The 20,376-nt window shown below is 35.6% G+C and overlaps 1 long non-coding RNA gene across 1 annotated transcript in view; it reads right to left on the bottom strand.

The window, feature by feature from the left end:
* Window positions 1-444: 444 nt before the first annotated feature.
* LOC125135022 (uncharacterized) overlaps window positions 445-20,376 on the bottom strand; it is a 214,037-nt gene continuing 194,105 nt past the window's right edge. Inside the window, exon 5 of the long non-coding RNA XR_007136885.1 lies at window positions 445-618. This is a non-coding gene — a long non-coding RNA (uncharacterized LOC125135022). The remainder of the gene's footprint in view (window positions 619-20,376) is intronic.

Genomic DNA, 20,376 nt, shown 5'->3' with positions numbered 1-20,376 from the left:
TGACTTTGCATTTTTCCAAAGTAGTTTAAAGGGCAGGTAAGAATAATTTACATCTTCCTTCATTAAAATAAGCAGCACATTGTGATCTACTCAAAAAGGAAAAACTAATATAATAGAATGTATATCTTATTAACAGAATATATACTCGTGTGTGTGTGTGTGTGTGTGTGTGTGTGTGTGTTTGTGTATGTGTGTGTGTGTGTGTAGATACACATAGACATGCCAAAAGGAAGGGATATCTAATTAAGTTGCCTGTTGAAACAAAGAATCAATTACAAAAATATCAGAAAGTTTTTAATGTCTAAAAGAATGCAAAAACATATTAAAAACACATAGAAAAACCTAAAATAACTTTAATATATTGATAATTGTTATTTTTAGATTTCCTCTTAAAAATTAAGAAAATAAGCTTGACTATTAAGGAAAAATTATGTCTTCCCAGGAAGAGCAAATTAGCAGCCAAGTATAGGAAAATTTATTAATAATAAATGACTTCATAAGTAAAATTACTTAACTTTAGGAGGTAATGAATAAAACAGAAAGTCTTAAGAGTTCACAAAGATGAACAAGAACATGAGATGTTGTTGGCTTGGCATTCTCCATCCAATGTTCCTGGAACTAAAAAACAATTGCTCATATTAGTTATTGATTATTTAAGAGTTTCTAATTTTTAATTTAAAAAATATTTTTAATATTTTGGGACAAAGGGAATTATAATCTATTTTTATAGCCAGAAGTTTAATGGTTTGAATTATGGTTCAATTATACATTCTGTTCAGATTTTGCCTTTTGTTTTTTCATGGATCTCATAAATTTACAAAGTAATTGTTTATGAAAATAATAATTTTATTTGAAATATTTCAAATTTACTCAAGATTGTATAATGTTTTGATGAACAGTGTAAAATTAATTTTTAAATATCTACAGTTTTCTCCATTATCAATAAATAAATAGATGAAACATTTGGGGATTATTTTAGATATTTTCTTTTAATTATGACATAGTAAATGTTTTACTAATATGTTTTGATTGTATTCTGTCTTCCTCTCATGGATGTTAGCTGTATTCATTCACACCTCAGTTAGTTAGACATTCATCCACCCATCCACTCATCCCTCTAGCTGTGTAATAAGCATGTGTTGCATTTAGATGATTGTATATTAATCTATGAAAAAAGAAGGTATAATTATATTACAGATGATTTTTAGATATGAATCTTCCCATAAACCTCTTCAAGTATTCTATTTTCTAAACTTCCTTTCGGTAAAATGTTGTGTTTTTTGTTTTTGTTTAAAATTCAGAATAAATAGGCAAACAATTCTGTTATAGATACACTGAGAAAAACAAATCTTAGCCTAAGGACAGGTGCTTCTGATTAGTGATGTGTTCTTTGTTAGAGAACAAAAAAGAAAGTCTTTACAGAGACTTTTCAGCTTTGATATTTCTCAGATTCTTAAGTGCTGTGTATTTGGGGGTGTGTGTGTGTGTGTGTGTGTGTGTGTGACTGAGAAGTTCGGCCCACATTTCCACAGTATCACTGGACATTTCCTAGGGATTAATGCTGTCCTAGAAAGAGTTGATGGCCTGGGACCAAGGCTGTTGGTGCCATTGTCAATTGAAGGGAGAAATTTAGTGGGGTAGGGAGGCCCACAAGTTGTGGACTTGAATTTTATGGGAGTAGTAGCTTCCTTTGGAAGGCTCAGAGTATTCTAAGCAATCAGTGTCCTACATATCAGCCTATAATATTTCTTTCTCATTTTAAACATTACTTTTTAGCTGTCAGTTATGTAACTAATTAAGGGTGGTTTACTGGGCCTGAGGATGTGTAGTCTGTGAAGTTTATTGAGATGCTAATAGGAAGGTGCATCATTGCTCTCTTCCAAAGCCCATGATTTTACACTAATGACAAAACTGTAAAGACAGTCTTTTAATAAAACAGAAGAAAATAAATAGGGAAATAAAAGGTAGGAGTGACAGTTACTGCTAAAGAATCTATTTCAAACTTAAAGGGAAAAAAAAAAGCCGTTTCTATTTCAATTTCAAAATGGCATTTCTACATGACATATGTTATTTAACAGTATTTCAGCCCTAAAGAGTATGGGGCCTGATGAAAGAAATTTCCACAGGCTATATTTATCAAAGGATTTGTGCCTGGTATTTTAATCCATAAAGATATTCACATGCCCCAATAACAAGACTATATTATGTTGGTTAAGACAATGTTTATCAGAGTAAGTTGAATGCCAGAGTATTTTTAGTTTACATAGTCCATTTCCTTCTTCTAAGAATAATTTTATCTAAACCTACATCTGTGATACTCAGACTACATCTGTAAAGTAAATGTAGGCTAAATTGAGTGCTCAGGACTTTACAACTGAAAGAGTGGCATAACTTTAGTATCAAGGGAAATTAATCTTTAATTCATGTTAATTGTTTTATTTTTGGCATGATAAACAGGAAGAATATTCATAATATTCATTTTAGTAAATTAAAATTGATTTTTAAGAAAACCTTTAAATTTATTTTGTCCTTAGTTTTTTAGAGGAAAAAAAAAAAAAAGCATGAGAAGAACTTTGAAATCTATCAATTTGAATCTACCCCTGATCAAGTTATGATTTAGGTAAAGATATTTTCGGAGTTCCTGTCATGGCTCAGCGGTTAACAAACCCAACTAGCAGCCATGAGGACAAAGGTTCGATCCCTGGCCTTGCTCAGGGGGTTAAGGATCTGGCATTGCCTTGAGCTGTGGTGTAGGTTGCAGACGTGACTTGGATCTCGCATTGCTGTGGCTGTGGCGTAGGCTGGTGGCTACAGCTCCGATTGGACCCCTAGCCTGGGAACCTCCATATGTTGCAGGTGCGGCCCTAAAAGACCAAAAAAAGTATATATTTTCAAGAATAGGGTTTTTGTTATTTTATACCATAAAGTATAAAGAATTTTTTTAAAAAGCAGAATTTTAAAAAAGTAATAAAAAGGAAACAAAACATATTTTGAGATTCAGAGACTTTCCAAGCAATGTGACTATATTAGACCATTCCATGAAACAGAAAATATGCAAAAAAAAATAGGCATATGTTTGTAAAGGATGTAAGGGGCTGGATAAATTCAAAAAACATGGTTAGTAATTAAGGGAGAATCAATTCCATTCTTACTGTTGTAAAATTATTTTTTAAAATAAATCCTCTTTACATATGATTTTGATGAGATTCATTATCAAAACCCCATTGGTAGAGATGTTCGGACCTTCAAGTTCAACAGCGGACTTGCCATTAGTAAGAAATATTCTCCCCTGAATTCTAGTCAATATCTTTATTTGGCCAGCATCTTCAGAGTAGGCATAGGCCTATAAATATTTTACTTTATTTTCTCTAGATCTTATTATTTTTCCTTACTGGCTTGATACCCTCGTTTTCAAGATCGGTAAATGTGTATAGTTACGAGTGTATTTACCCTTCTGTTTAATGTTCAAGGACCACAATTTGATAGAAAAATTATTTCCCAAGAGCATGTCATTTAACTCTGTTTTGACTGGACTATGTGAGGAAAGACAGAAGGCTGATTTCACACCTGGATGTCTGCTTATGATAGGAGAATAAACTTCCTGAGCAAAGGCTGCCTGCCGCAGTGGGACTCTTTCATTTTTATTTTTTATTTATTTTTTTGCCGTTTCTTCAGCCGCTCCCGCGGCATATGGAGATTCCCAGGCTAGGGGTCGAATTGGAGCTGTAGCCACCAGCCTACACCAGAGCCACAGCAACATGGGATCCGGGCCACGTCTGCAACCTACACCACAGCTCATGGCAACGCCGGATCCTTAACCCACTGAGCAAGGGCAGGAACCGAACCCGTAACCTCATGGTTCCTAGTCGGATTCATTAACCACTGTGCCACGACGGGAACTCCAAGGACTCTTTTATTTCTAAGGAAGCCTCTCTGAATTGATAAAAAGAATACTCTGAGTTCTAGTGTTTTGTACAAATGAGTGTAGGGATCTCTTCAATTCTTTAGGAGGGGTCTCCCTAGGGTTATATTTACCCGAGTATGGTCAGAAGTCTAATCTTCATCAGAATCATCTAGAAGCTAGTTAGAAATATTGCTTTTAAAAAAAAAAAAAACCTTACCCCCCCCCCTTTTTTTTTCTGCATCAACATTTGAGAGGTAGTTGGAGTCGAAATGTTTATGTTGGATGGCGGGTGCATTCTTATGTATACTGTCGTTTGTGACCCACTTATGTAGTTCATGCATGTACGGATAATCTATTGCCACAAACAAATCACCCCAAAACTTAATGTCATAAAATAACATTTTATTAGGCTCACGGATTTTGCAAGTCAAAGATTTAGTCAGAGTAGTGCTTCTGGGAAGCCTTGAATGACCGAGGAGGACTTAAACACCTGGTAGCTAGAACCATCTAGAGCTTTCTTCACGTCCATGTCTGGTACCCATCTGTGGTAACTTCAGGCTGGGCCCAGCTGGGACTTTCAGCTGGAGAACCAGTATGTGGCCTCTCCATGTAACTTGGGCTTCTCCTAGGCTCAAAACTGGGTTTTGAGAAGGAGAGATCACTCATCATACAAAGAAGTATCTGGAGAGTGTACATCACCCGAGACACAGGTAGAAACTGCCAGGCTTCTCCTGACCTAGACTTAGAGGTGATAGGACATCACTTCTACTGCATTCTGCTGATGCAGGCACCTCACACACCTAAGAGAAAAGTTATATTCCTTATTCTTCTTTTAGAAATGACTATTTTTAAACTGAATATCTTCCTTGTGCTCTTCCCTGGCTTAATTGCACTTTAAACACAATCATCCGCTATAGATTAGGCACCCCAAGCACAACTACCTATGAGGTCAAAGATTATAAGCACATCATTTTTTTTTTAGGGACTTTCCTAGATTGCCCTAATTTCTGCCCTTTTTGCAAGTATTTTTACTTTAGGAAAAAAAATTGAGATACCATAATCCAGAAGACCATCAGGATGACACTGAGATCTCATAGTCAACCTCTATGACTAAAGATTCCCCCAAAGAAAGAAGAATGCATATTTGCCCTCAACCCTGATTTTGTTACCCAGAATCCTGTTTTTTTCTCACTTTTTATAAAATTCCCTGCAATGCTTCCCAATAGAGGGTACAGTGTTTAAGGTGTTAGCCTGCTGTGGTCTCCTTTGCTTGGCAAAACAATAAAAGCTTTTTTTTTTTTCTCCTTCACCCAAAACTCTGTCCCCTACATTCTATTTGGCACCTGTGGACAGAGGCCGATTTTCAGCAGTACTGCCATGACAAGCAAATTGAGAAGGCCACTTCAATTCAATAGGAGGAGAATTAAATTCTACTTCTTGGTGGAAGAGTGCCAAGATCACAGGGCAGAAGAACATGTGGTTTAGGAGATACCGTGTGACCATTTTTGGACATAGAACGTGCATGTTGCCTAATTCAATTATTGCCTTTGTTGCTATATTAGCAACCAAATTGTCCTATATTTATAAATTTTTTCTTTATAGGGTAATATTTGGGAGTTAACAAATAAATAAAACATATAAGATTAGGAAGTAAATGGTTAATCTTCATAAAATGCCACTTTTTAAGTCCAAAACCCTCAAAAGTCTTTCAGTTTCCAAGCAGAGGCCAAAAATGGATAGCTTTATAAAGGAATTTATTTGGAAAAAATAAATTGTATGTTAGGGCCATACAGTATTTTAACAACCAGGAAATTTTACATTAAAATTCATATATTTATACTTTCTTGACAAACATCAGGGAAATCAACAATGGTGATCTAAAGTCTGAGGTGATTTCAGCTGAGAGAGCTGAGAGCAATGGCTGCCCATTTTTTTAATTTTTTTTTTTGTCTTTTTAGGGCTGCACCTGAGGCATATGGAGGTTCCCAGGCTAGGGGTCGGATCAGAGCTGTAGCCTCTGACCTACACCACAGCCACAGCAATGCCAGATCCAAGCCACATCTGTGACCTACACCACAGCTCAGGGCAACGCTGGATCCTTAACCCACTGAGCGAGGCCAAGCATGGAACCTCTGCCTTCATGGATGCTGGTCAGATTCATTTCTGCTGAGCCACAACGGGAACTCCAGCAATGGTGGATCTTCACCTCACCACAGATCTCGCAATATCTCCTTGACAAAAGTTACTTCCCTTAGTTAAATGATTTATTTGACTTTTGCGGATATTTATATTTGCAACATTGGTCTACTGGGTTATGTCCAAATTCCTCCACCTAGCACTCAAGGCCCATTACATTTTGGCCTCACTCACCTGCCCAGCCTCACCCTTTTTTGTGCAATATCCAGAATTGCCCTCTGACTTGACCGATCTCAATCTCCACACTTAATTAAACATGTTCTGCTTGTTCCACACTGTAGGCTAGGTTCACTGCATTACCATTGTATCTGTAGCTTTTCCTTTCCTTCTATCTTCCAAACTATCTCCAATATTGAAGCCTCTATTGAGGCTCTGCCTCTTCCAGGAGTTCCTCTGAGTCTAAGTGATCTTTCCCCACAGCAGTGTCTGGATCACTCACTTTACTGCCTTGCACTGTTATGTAAGTGTTGTAAATGTGTTGTGTACATTCCTTACTCAGCAGCTTCCAGATTCCCAGATTCAGAGTATAAGATTCAACTTCACTGTTCTTTTCTTGCACCCAGAAGAGTAACTATAGAGGGAGCTCTCCAATATTCAAGTTGAAGGAATCAAAAAGAAAAGCGATCAAAAGGAATAAAGGAACAGAGGAAAGAATTTTTTTCCCTTAAGCACAGAAACTGAAAAAGAAAAAAAAAAATGCTGTAAAAACTCTGCTTCTAGCATCCTGACCCTGTGATGGAAGATCTTGCTTCAAAGAGCCAGATCACAAAACCAGCTCATTTTTAAATTTTGAGTATTTTCTAGAATGCTGTAGCGTGGTTATTCTGATTTGAAGTATTAACTTATTGGTGTAAATAATGCTGAGACTGAGCTGTGAATTTAACATATCTTTTAACCATAGCAATAATGGGGATTTGGAGAAAAATCTGCTCCTATTTTTCACTGTGCATGAGGGTAGGCTTTCCTCCCCTGTAGAATGAAGAATGAAGAATAGTGGAAAATTGAAGTCGTGACTGAAAGTAAAAAGGAGTGAAGATGAAAGTCATTGGCCTGGTGGCCAATGATGACTGTGTCCTTAGCATCCTCGTCTGTAAACCAAGAGGCTTGGACTAAGTGACTCATAAAGTCCTGTCTCCTTTTAGCACACATATTTCAAACTCAAATAAATGGAGGCCCTTTTACAGGGCCTGAAAGGGAAATGCTACTATCTTTTGAAAAGGTTTCATTTAGCTGCAAGCAAATGGATGACACATTCCAAAGCTTTTACAAAGCATGCATAGAACAATTTCAACATAAATAATTCATGTTGAGAAGACATAAGCTAATGAAGCTCAAAATGCCAGGGATGGAAAGCTAGGTTTAACAGAAGCAAGTGAGGTGATAACTTCATGGAATCATAGCATTTTGGAGTTAGAAGTTTAGTAGCTAAGACGCTACTCTTTTATTTAGTGGGAAGGAAACTGAGTCCCAGAGAAGTTCCATGCTTGCTCAAGGATGCAGCTGGCATTCCTTTCTTTCCTTCTTTTTTTTTTATGTTAAATTTCTATTTTATTTTGATCTGTTTCTTGTAAGCACAGCATATCTTTAAGAAAGTAAACATGTATGATCTAGTCAATATAAGGCCTTAATAGGCAAAAGAAAAATATTATGAGCATTCTATTACACTTGTGATTTCTGATAATTTTTTAATATAATGTTCATCTTTCTTCATAGATCTAGACGAAGATGATTTTCTTTTGAGTGATAATATACATACTCTTCAAGGAAAAAAACTACAAGGTGTTTCTTATCAGGTAATGTAAATAATCAACATTTATGGGGTGTTTTGTGAAAATCATCCTGTTATCAAGCTCAGTAATATGCTAGACATAGTGTACTTAGCCATGTAGCTATTTTGTATTTAGTTACTGCAAGTTGTTTTGTAATTGATATGCTTATGTATCTGTGAATTGGAATATAAATGAAAAAATTAAATGATGACTTGAGTTAATAAAACATTTTGATTATGCAAAACATCATGCTCTACAGCCTTTTGATAAGTAATTCCAAGCCTGTTAAATTAATATTCTGAGATTTTCTCTGACAAGACCCGTGCTAAGTGCTTAGAACTATCTGGCAACCTTCAGTGAGGGGCATGTCCCTCATGTTTTATATTTGATATAAAAACATATATTGTGATTTCTGACATAGCCCCTTAAAAATTGCATTAATTAGCCAGGAGTTCAAGCAATTAAGCATGTCTGAACTTTGGGTCTCCCTAATAATAATAACATAGCATTAATTAACAGCCAAATAATTACTGTTAGCCCTGTAACCAAAAAAGATATTTATGAGTCAATAGGGCCAACTTGGGCATCACACTGATTTTTGATATTTTTCTGACAGCAAATGGTGTTCTCTTTAATCATTCTGACGGTTTTAAGAGAAAATTTAGAATTGACCTTCCCCAGTGTGCAGTGATCAATAGGCAGAGGATCCATAGCATATGAATAGTGAAGGCTTGGTTGATGTGGCGAAGAAAGGGAGCTCAGATTCCTAAATCCAGCCTGATTTTGGAGGTTGTTGGAGGCCCTCCGATGAATTAGAAAGTGGGCCATAACTCTTGATCAAACGCAGTTTCTGCTGGCTGTTCTGATGCTGCAGAAGAGGTAGCACTGTGCTCCTCAGAGGTTGACTGCATCTGACTGAATTTGGCCATCAACTATAAGCCAATGGGTTCCCCTGCAGGGCATGGTTGAGAGCTCCACTTCAATCTTAGTTTGGCCCTTGTAGTTGTATGCCTTTGGGCATTTTACTTAATCTTTCTCTACCTCAGTTTTCCTCATCTGTAAAATCAGTCTATAAAGGGTCCATATGTCATGGCTGTCATGAGGCTTAAGTGAGACACATCAGTAAAGCACTTAGCTTCATAGCTGGCACTTAGGAGGTGCTTACAAAGTTCAACTGCTTTGAACTTTTTCAGAGTCATGGAGCTTCCTCTCTTCTCTTTCCCCTTCCTCCTCCTCTTACTCTTTGCAAGAACTTAATGACACTTTCACAAGCACAGCTGGCATATTATCTCTGAACTATGCAGTCTCATCCTCCCAAATTTAGAGTATCTAAGTGAAACATTGTCTGATAGCCAGGAAAAAAATAACAGCTAGTTTTTAGTAAGAGCTCCCTCAACATGCTTTGTGCCCAGAGAAATCCTTCTTTAGGTCTTTAGAAGAAAAATAGAAGCATCTCTTAGAAATAAGAAAATGATATAGAGCATTCCTAAAAGAAAGGGTTACAGATATAGCTCCTCTCTATCACCCAACTTTCAGTATGTTTTAATTGTCCAAGAAATTATCCTTCACAAGTACGTTCAGTTGTATGGTAACCATTCAGTCGTACTGTAGAGTTCATTGTGAAAGATTAGTAGAGGGAATTCATACCCAGTGACAGACAGGAAGAAGTTATCTAATGTAGAAATCTTGGAGTTCCCTGGTGGACCAGCAGTTAAGAATCTGGTGTCATCATTGTAATGGCTCTGGCCACTGCTGTGGCACGAGTTTGATCTCTGGCCTGGGAATTTCTGCATGCCACAGGCATGGCAAAAAATAAAAATAAAAATTAAAAAAATGTAGAAATTTTCATTTGAGAATGGGGGTACTCTAACCTATCTTTAATATTCTTCTTCTTATTTGTAGTAGGCATTTAACTGATCTACTTAAGAAATACTTTTTCTGTATGACAGAATAGTTAAGTGTAACAGGGTATTATAAAATATTAAGCAGTGTGACGCAAATTATTAATCTATTAACTCTTTGGAACTGAGGAAAAGTAGAAGCAGTTTACCCTTTGAAAGATGGAGGAGGGAGGGAACCATTCTTGTGTGAAGGGGAGACTGGCCTATCAGTTGAGTCCGTAAGAACAGACTTTGGTACAGACTATGGCCTCTCGTCATCTGAGCAAATGACTTATCAGAGCAGTGTTTCTCCAGGTGTACTGGGGACCACCTGCATCAGAATCCCTTAGGGTCATTGTTAAAAATGGTCCAACTTAATTATCATGTCTGGGGTCCATAAATTGGAGTTTTTGAGAGTTTTCAGAGGAGGTTCAGTACATGAACCCTGAGACCCTGGGAGGCAGACGGTTGCTGAGCCCTTGTCTGCAGACATGATGTCTGAGGCATTTTACTTTACAAGCCCCAGCTTGGCTCAGGTCTGATCTGGGTCAACAGCCTTCTGGAAAAAAACAAATTTGATGTTTGTTCCACATTATGGGAATGAAATGCATTCATTATAAAACATTTTAGAACTACATAAAGGAGAAAGGATTAAAAGACTGAATAATATCTTAAAAAGGGTAAATATTTTCATATCACTGGCCATTTTACTGGATATCATTAACATGAGATAAAGTTCGTAGGATGTGAAACATATCATAGTTATTATCACCATACGACTTTGCCTACAAAATATATTGTCAACAATAAAAGCATTCAGAATAAAAGATTTAAACATTGAGCGAATCTCAGAGTTCCTGTTGTGGCTCAATGGAAACGAATCTGACTAGCATCTATGAGGATGCTGGCTCAACCCCTGGCCTTGTTCAGTGGGTTAAGGATCTGGTGTTGCTGTGAGCTGTGGTATAGGTCATGGAGGCGGCTTGGATCCAGCATTGCTGGGGCTGTGGTGTAAGCTGGTGGCTGGAGCTCCAATTTGACCCCTATCCTGGGAATCTCCATATGCTGCAGGTTCAGCCTTACAAAGCAAAAAAAAAAAAAAAAAAAAAAAAAAAAAGTGAATCTCTAATCGGAAAACACTCAACTAGACATGTTTCCTTTATGTTCTCAAAATGAAGAGGAAGATCTCAGATTAAAATTAGGTATGAGAAACCAAGTGGCAGGAGTGAGGTAAGATGTTTAGGGAATGCTTTCTCCAATACTGACTTTGCTCCATGAGTATTTTTGTCTACTTGGCCTGGGATAAATTTGCTGGAGAACCAGGCTTGCAGGAGAAGTGCTGATGGGGAGAGTTTAAAGCAAAGCTGACTGCCTGGTACTGTGATCATTATAACGACAGTAAAGAACATCTTAGGGTAACTTGACTCCCAGCATTTATTTTTGTATCCTTGTTCTTGTTTGTTCTTTCCTGGCAGCATTCAGTTGATGGCTCAAACCTTTTGAAGCATATTGAAAAGGGTATAAAATATGCAGTAATACAGACTTTGGGCTAATATATTTTCAAAAATGTTTCATGCCTCATTTCTCACGTAAATTCTTAGGTTGCATTCAGCCTTCGGAGCATCATTCATATTCATGATAGAAAAGAGGGATAACATTTATTACTTTCAGTGCTAGTGATATTAAGCCCTGGCAAGCACCCCCACCCAGGACTACACCAAAGAGTTTTCTCCCTGAGCAACCTCAGCGGAAAGAGTGTTGCTGAGTGCATTAATTTTTAAATATTAAAAATAGATATATATTTACACACAATATATTTATAAAATATTTTATTTATAAAAATATAGATATACCCCCAAAAAACTTAGGTTCCTTTCTGTGGCAGAGATTAAAGTACTAAAGTTTAGATCATTCCACACATTTTCAATCAATTTCTTTCTTGATATCCTTTCCTAAGGAGAATATTAAGAATATGTATCTGAGTTTTTAGTCTCCCCTGTAGTTAGGGGTGGTCGTGAAACCCAATTCCAGCCAATGAGATGTAGTCAGGAATGCCCCGGGAGGGCTTTCTTTTTTGAAAAAAAGTGAGTCACAGCCTCATGAAGAGAAAGCTTTGTCCTCTGCCCTTCTCCCACCCTGGAGCTGGGACTTGATATCTGGTGAGTTAGCAGCTGTCTTCCAACCACATGGGCAAAAACCACATGTTAAGGTGGAGCTGGCAGATGCATGGAGCTTTATTCGTCAATGACATTCTTGAGTAACTGCACCAGCATTTGGCCATCTATGTCTAGACTTCTTCTTGTGTGGAAATATAAATCCCATTTTTATTTAAGCCACTATCATGGGCTTTTCTGTTCCTCAGTGTATTCCTAACTGATATTTTATTTTTAAAACAGTTACTTTTGCTGACTCCTAATTCATTTAAGATTATTAGACCAAACTATGCTCACAGAGTTAGATGCTCAGCTCTGACTGTACAATCCAGACTAGCCCCTGCAATTCTCAAGCAATGTAATCAACATCCAGAGTTGAAAGTTAATCATTTAGTCTGTAAGACAAAATTCAAATTAATAACAGAAAATCTATTGCCTACATATAGTTCACCAGCTTTAACAGACTTATATAGCTTATATAGGCTTAATATAGACTTAAAACTGTATCCAGTGCATCACACTATTGTTGGGAAAAGTGTGCAGATTAGATCAAAATAGGATGGCTTTTTGTTGAGCTTAACTCAGTCTTGACCCCTGGTGACTGTGGGAGAATGCTAAAGTTATGCGGTGATCTTCTTGTTAACATGCAAGAAAGGCAAGAACCTTGTTATGTTTCATTGGACAATTTCTTTCGTGTTTCTAAACAAAGGTGTGAATAAACTGTAAAGGAAAGGAAAAAAAGGATCAAAATGATAGATTCTTTACTAGTACCTACAAGTATCAACCAAAAAATAGTTTTTATGTATGATATGATTTTCTAAACATGAACTAATGATGTTGTGCATTGTTCTTATTTTCAAGAACTTTATTCTCCATTATATAATTTTAGCTGCTTATATTAGTTTTATTTTCCTACATAAAAAATTACCCCTAAATTTAGGGACTTAAAACAGCAAATATTTATCATGTCACAGTTTCTGTGAGTTAGGAATTTGAGAGTGGTAAGCTGGGAGATTCTAGCTCAGTGTGTCATGAAGTTGTAGTTAAACTGGCATCTGAAGGGTAACTATTGTTAAGAGAACTGTTTCCAAACTCCCTTTCATGGTCGCAGCAGGAGGCCTCAGCTCCTTGCTGGGGGTATGTTTGGAGGCTTCAGTTTCTCACCAGGTTGGCCTCTCCACAGGGCTTCTTGAGTATCCTCATGGCATGGCATCTGACTTCCCCCAGCGTGAGTTACCCAAGACACAGAGCAAGAAAACCAAAATGCCATTTACGATCTAGTCTTAGAAGTCATACACCATCACTTTCACCTTATTTTATTTGCAAGGAGCAAGTTATTAAGTACAGATCATACTAAGGGAACATTATGACCCATCTTTTGAAGAGAACAGCATAAAACAATCTGTGGGCATATTTTAAAACCACCAGAGCTACCTAATAATATTTTGAAATTATAGGTAGAGAATAGGTTTAGAAGGATTCCTACACACAAGGTTATAACTCTCTCTCTCTCCAAAACAAGGCAAAGAGAATAAAAAGAGAATAAACAACCTTTGTTTTAGTTTATTCACAGACTGATAGTAAAAAATGAATTTTATGAATGACCTCTAATATCTAGCCAAGTTCTAATTCTAAACACACATGGGTATTTTCCCCTCTTGATCATCTCAAAAAGTTAATAGGAATTATATGGTATTCCTTTATGTAATTCTTTTTTTAAGGATTTATAAAATAAATGCATTCTGGTAACTTAAACTGTGCCAAACACCACACACAAGTTGACATCTTTAAAATGGAACACAAACCTGAAAATGTGGGCCTACTACTTTAAAAATTCACACACTACACTCAATGTCAAAATAAAATCCAGTCACTCAGAAATAGCTTCAGTCACTTCAGCTATTCTGTCAGTTTCTACTTTTTACCTCTTGGTCTTGGACTAGATCTTGTAGGACTTCTGCCTAGCTTTGGACTTCATGGTAACCAAACTTTCTTTACCTTTACATGAATTATGACTCGACTTCAGGGTTGTTTAAAGTCTCTGTACTTCAATCACTTTGGTGTAAAATGATGCTAAGAAAAATTTATGATTGTTACAAATATTAAATGAAGCAGCATATATATACTACCCCAGAAGATGTTCAATGAACATTTACGTCCTCTCCCTAAACTCCTTGTAATCCCACTGTAACACTTCTCCTCAGAATAAAATTTGAAATTCACATCTACTTTCTGTTATAAACTCTATCCAGTGTCCTTTGCTACAGTCTTGTGATGCTGTAGGTAGAAACTGTGTTTAATGCCAGGTACTTGGATTTTTCTAAAGAGTAGGAGTGGACAGTAGGGAGTTTACATTGACAGGTACTAACCATAATAAAAAATATCCTGTGCTGTGACCCTAGATATCACCCAGTCTCACATGTATATTTAGTTTGAATTTAAGCTCTATAAGAGCTTCATAAAGGAATACCCATTCTGTACCCAATAATGAAGGGCATTAAGGGAATAAGGAATAGATTGCTTCATAAACCATTTTTGTTACCCTATCTATAAACTTCTTTGGGGTTTTTGTACCATGTACTGGGACTGGAGTAAGTAAGGGATGAGGAGTGAATTCACTACATATATGTACTGTATATATACTCTATGTACCATACATGCTAATATGTTTATCTTGATATATACAGGTATGTAAAGATAAAGCTGCTATAAAACATTAATCAGTGTACTTTGATAACATGATCATTTGGGTTGAGAAAATAAATCCTTTCCCAATTATTCTGGTACTTTTGTATAGTTTTATTTTGTTTTGTTTTGTTTTTTTAAGGATGTCAACATCAATACTCTTATTTTTCCAGTGTTCTTAAAGAGGGTGCCTTTTGAAGTTGAAGTCCATATTGCTATCAAAGACATATTAAGCCTACTGTATCTTATTTAGGTGGCTTTTCCACCTTTCCCAATAATTTTAATGATATGGGCATTGTTTTCTACAGTTCTTTGTTACATTTGTTTTAAGCTGCCATCATGTGGAAGTGTTTTTAGAGAACATAAAAAAGACTTGTCCTTATTGAGAAATTTAGAAGGATGAGTTTTTATGTAAAAAGATTTCCCTAAAATTTAGAATTTCTAATGAGATATGGAAGATTTTATAGTGTTATATGGTATATCTTTGTGTGCCAGCTCCCTCTTAGGACATTAAAGTATTCAGATCATGTCGGCCACCTTCCTTTCTGTGTTGAGCTATTGCTACACAGAGGTTCAGGGAAAGGAACCTGTTTTAGAATATATGGAAAATTTCCAAGAGACTCATGTACATCAGCAAGTCTTGTAGTATTATGGACTTGAATAGACTGTAAGTGCTCTTGGCAATTCTTTTTCCAGATTGGCTTTTGGGAACACTGAAAGCTAAATTACATAACTTCATTTGATTATTATTTCCCAAAATATAATATAAATTTGCAGATTCTTTGGCAAATAACCACCTACAACAAATCATGTTTCTTTATGTAGGCATGAATAGAATAGTTTCAAGTTATCTCCATTTACAGTCCTCTCTTCCCAAGGATAATTAACATGTTAACATCTAAGTTTCTATAATAATTTTCTTCTCAACAGCAGTTTTTTGCCTAAGGAATGATAGCTATGTTAGGTAGGAAGAGGTGATAGAAAGATATTATTTAAATATTATTTCTATTCCCTGAAAAATTGCTGTACCCTACCTTTGCTATTTCCAATGCCTTCTAAGTTTTTAATGACTAGTTAAATATCAAAGAGTTGTGGGAAAAAATGCAACTGAACCTCAGTGAATACACAAAGTTCTTTCCAGATGAAAACAATGCTATGCATTTGGGGGAGTAAGAAATAATTTAAATAGAAACAGAATCAAGAGAACAGGACTAAAAATTGGGAGCCACCACTATGTTCTTAGGCTATTAAATTCACATTTCTGTGGCTCAGTTTTCTCACTTTAAAGGTAAGATCTTGGACTGGATGAATACAAAGACTTTTTCAAGTGCTAATGATCTGTGATTAATAGTAGCTCATTCTCACTTTTTCCTTGATACTCTTCTGAGGTCCATGAGAGTTTATGTAAGGTAACAAAGGGAATACTTACATAATCTAATGCATCTAAGCTTTTTGGAGCAAGAGTGAATTCCTACAATCCAACTCCTCATTTTCTAGAAGCAGAGGGAAGTGAAGAGGCTTGCTCAAGTTCCCACAGAGTCACAAATCAGATCATCAAAACAGAGCAGTCACTTATCTCAGACCAAGGCTGGTTCTATTAAACTGATATTCTTGACATTTTTCACTTATTCCTTGTGTATGTTAAGTTATAACTTCTAGATACAAAGATTGTATTTTTTATGCAATTTCCTATACCCATGGTTCTTTATATTGTCAGGAATGCAATAGGTGCTTAGTAAAAATTAGTTTGTGTACGGGCTCTTAAATTTCTTATTCACAATGTTTGGTCAGCTAGAGAGTGTACTCAAAAGAAGAAATACTCTTATGAACAATTCCAGAAATTTCTTCAACATTTCAACGCAGGGGATATTATATGGAAGTAAGAAAGATATTCCAGGGAGATGGGGGAAGGAAGTGAGATGGATGGGGAGTTTGGGGTTGGTAGATGCCAACTACTACATTTAGAATGGATAAGCAATGGGGTCCTTCTGTACAGCGCAGGGAACTATGTCCAATTTCTTGGGATGGAATATGATGGAAGATAGTATGAAAAAAAATAATGTATGTATACATATGACTGGGTCACTACGCTGCACAGCAGAAACTGACACAACACTGTAAATCAGAGATACTCTAATAAAAAAAATTAAAAAAGAAATATATTGCTTCTGTAGCCTTTCCTCTTAAACCAACACAACCTCATTTGCATCTCTGACTTGTGTAATCCTGGCAGCTTCCAGCCAGCTTGGCAGTGTCTCCACATTAAAAGACTGACCCCAACCTATGGGTCAATGAGCAAAGAGCAGTCTTGGCTCCTCATCCATAAACCAGGAGAGATGGCCATGAATTTGTAACTTCCTTGTGCCATGGAAAATAGAGCCTAGATGGCATGTTATTCCAAGACCACAATTATATACCTCAAAATCTGCTTAAGAGGAAGGAGAAAGAGCCAGAAACATTTATTAAAACTTTAATAGGTGATTTGTATTTGTATAGTGGAATAAGACTGTTACATAAAAGGCATTGTTAGACATACTAAATTATACTGCCTGCTAATCCTCTAGGCAAGTGCATTTCCCTTCCCCACCTTACCCGATACAATCTTTACTGTGGATAACCATCACATTTTATTTGTATTTCTCATAAAATACACATTAAAATTTTCTTCCAGATGTATTTTTGACTAGCTGATCAGTTCCCATATCTTTATTGAGCATATTAGAGACCAGGGTTACCATGTACAAAATAGCTCTGAAAGCCCAAAATGCTCATCTTTCAGTGGAGAGGATAGATACAGAAACTTAGATGATTGGTTTTTTTTAAATTATTATTCATTTATTTTAAGCAATGAGCATCACAAGGTGGAAAAAAAAGTCTATGTCTTATTCTTTTTATCTCCCACAGATTAGGTGCTCAGTAAATGTGTGTTGAATGAGTAAATAAATATCTTACAAACCTTCTAGTAGAATATATACTATTTCATTAATTAATGCATTCACCTGTCTATTTATTCAACAGCTTTTATTATTGTGCCCAACCCTACTTTAAGTGCTGATCTAGTCTTCATTTAATTTCAATTTCTATCACAAAAATAAGACATTTTGTAATTGTAGTTATATACATATATCTAACATCAACATGGCAGTTTTTCCACCAGTTTTTTCTTCAATAAATATTCCATTTGCATAAATGAATTATTTTTAAGTTGTCTTTTTAGTTAGTTCTAGTTCTAAGAAAGCCATAAAGCAAACCTCTGAAATGAAGCTTGTTTATTTTCATGTGTTTGCATTGATTGATTCTAGTTCATAATCCTCTTGGTTTTATTACTGTCCATTGAGTTACTAAATGTTAATTGATTATTGTGACCTTACAAATTATCTTTTTAGAGTATGTTTTAGGTCATAAATAGGGAATAATCACTTTCATATAAAAGAGAATAGAGATACAGCTTTGACAGAAATAGACTTGATTTTTAAAAAAGTATTCTTAATACATTTTTTAATTAGTATAATTTCTCCCAAAGATAGGACTAATATATCTTGACTGTAGAAAACTTGGAAAATGCAGAGTAATATAAAGAAGGAAAAAACACTTAATGTGGTATTTGTACTTTTTATACAAATTTGTGTTCTAATTTTTCACTTAATAGTGTATTGTAAGCATTAAAAATCATAGTTTCTAAAGCCCTAAGAATTGGTAAGTCTTGGGTGAAGAGTCATAAGACTATGAAGCTGATAACAATTGTCAATGCAAAATACATGAAACTACCTGAAGTTTCACTTCAGTGTGGTCATTACATCTTCCTTTTAAAATAAACCAAGATAATAATTTTTTTAAGAAAAATCTTTAATCCCCCTGTTTAAGAAATTATGCGTTCAGGTGATCTGGCTTTTTCTATTTGAATACTTGTTAAAGGGTCACTAGAGAGGAAATATTTTCTAAATCAGAAATCAAGAACAAAGAACACAGTGAAATTGTTTTATTTCATTCAAGGGCTATCATGTTACTTTCCAACTTCCCTTTCACTAGTGGGGCAAAAAGAACACAATTCATGCAGTTAGATGATCTGGATTTATTTAGTCACCATAAGCCTAAGTTTCTCCTATATAAAAGGAAAGGATAAAATTGGAAGATATTTAAATTCCCTTGTACTGAAATATATATATGAAAGAGAACATATATATATATACACATATATTAGTCCTATGTTATATATATAAAGAAATATATACAAAAGAAGATATATACATATGCATATATACATATATATATAGGCCTATAAATCTGAGTGTCTCCCTGCTACTTACCCTCTATACAGCAGAACCATATTTAACTTATAAATCAAAACCTTGAATTTGGGAGGTCTTAATTTAGCTGTCCATATTAGATAACTAGTAATTATGCTGGCTCTTAAAAATTTTGTGAGAAAGAACATTGAATTAAAAGTCAGAATACTTGATTCTCATCCTCGCTCTGTTATTAATGAATTATCGTTCCCTGTATAAACCACTTAGCTTCTCTGGGTTCTCTCATTTTTTAAATATGCTGGGTGTCCAATAAGTCTCATCCTGGCTCATAAAATATGATTGCAGAACTAATCCAGTTCAATAATTCATTGATGCTATTTTCTAAAAATTAGTCTATCATCCTAATAGTCAAGCAAAATGTCAGAAATGAGGTGTATTTAATCCAACACTTGTAACAAAATTTTTACATTATTTAAGGAATGTGAGCAAAGTGAACTAAAGATGTGCACATTTATATATAAAAGATACAGCATATAAATATTATATGTATTAAAATATTTATTTTATATTCACATGTAATTCCTATTTTGAGTGAGAAAAGCAATAAATAAACTAAATACAAAAACTCTGAAATTTCCTATCATTTCTCAATTCCTAATCCTTTTTTTTGCATCATTCCATTTTTGAATAGATAGATTTTACCAGATCAAGTCCTCATCCATTTATTCATTTGTTCATCTCATATTATTATTTTAACTAATTAATATACAGTACTGTCAATGATGTTATATTTATTAAGGATACACATTACACTTTGATAGAAGGTTATGATTCCTGCATCCCTTTAGTTTAGAGTCTATTGGAGAAGAAAAAAATTTAACCAATGATGACACAAAAATATAATCTGAAATTGCAGTGAAAGCCAAGAAGGGACAGGGAACCTAATTTGAATTGGGAGTCAGGAAGGATCTCTCTGAAAAAATGACATTAGCCTGAGCCTCCAGGGGTGAGTGGGAAGGAATTAATCAGGTCAAGAGAATGAGAATGAGCATTCCAGGCAAAGGGAGCAGCATGTATAAAAACCCTGATAATGGATGTTATGGAGATTGTGAACCTAAAGGTCTGTATCTTGTGAATCAGAGGGTCAGAGGGTCAGAGGAGCCTAGAGACCTAGCTAACTTTTTTGCTGTTGTTGCTTTTTTTTTTTTTTTTTTTTTTTTGCTTTTTAGGGCTGCACCTGTGGCCTATGGAAGCTCCCAGGCTAGGGGTAGAATTGGAGCTACAGCTGCCAGCCTAAGCCACAGCCACAGCAACACAGGAGTTGAGAAGTATCTGCGATCTAGGTTGCAGCTTGCAGCAATGCTGGATCCTTAACCCACTGATAGAAGCGGCATCCTCATGGATACTGTGTTAGGTTCTTACCCTGAGGAGCCACAATGGGAACTCCAGATTTAGATCTTTCAAAGAGAACTCTAATATATTATGAATCAACCAAAAAACTGCAAAAACTAAATGAAAACCAATTCGAGACTTGGCAATAGT

The sequence above is a fragment of the Phacochoerus africanus genome, chromosome 1 (genome assembly GCF_016906955.1).
Source record: "Phacochoerus africanus isolate WHEZ1 chromosome 1, ROS_Pafr_v1, whole genome shotgun sequence".
NCBI lineage: Eukaryota > Metazoa > Chordata > Mammalia > Artiodactyla > Suidae > Phacochoerus > Phacochoerus africanus.
Note: the sequence above shows the minus strand (reverse complement) of the source record. Positions and strands in the feature narration are given on the sequence as shown.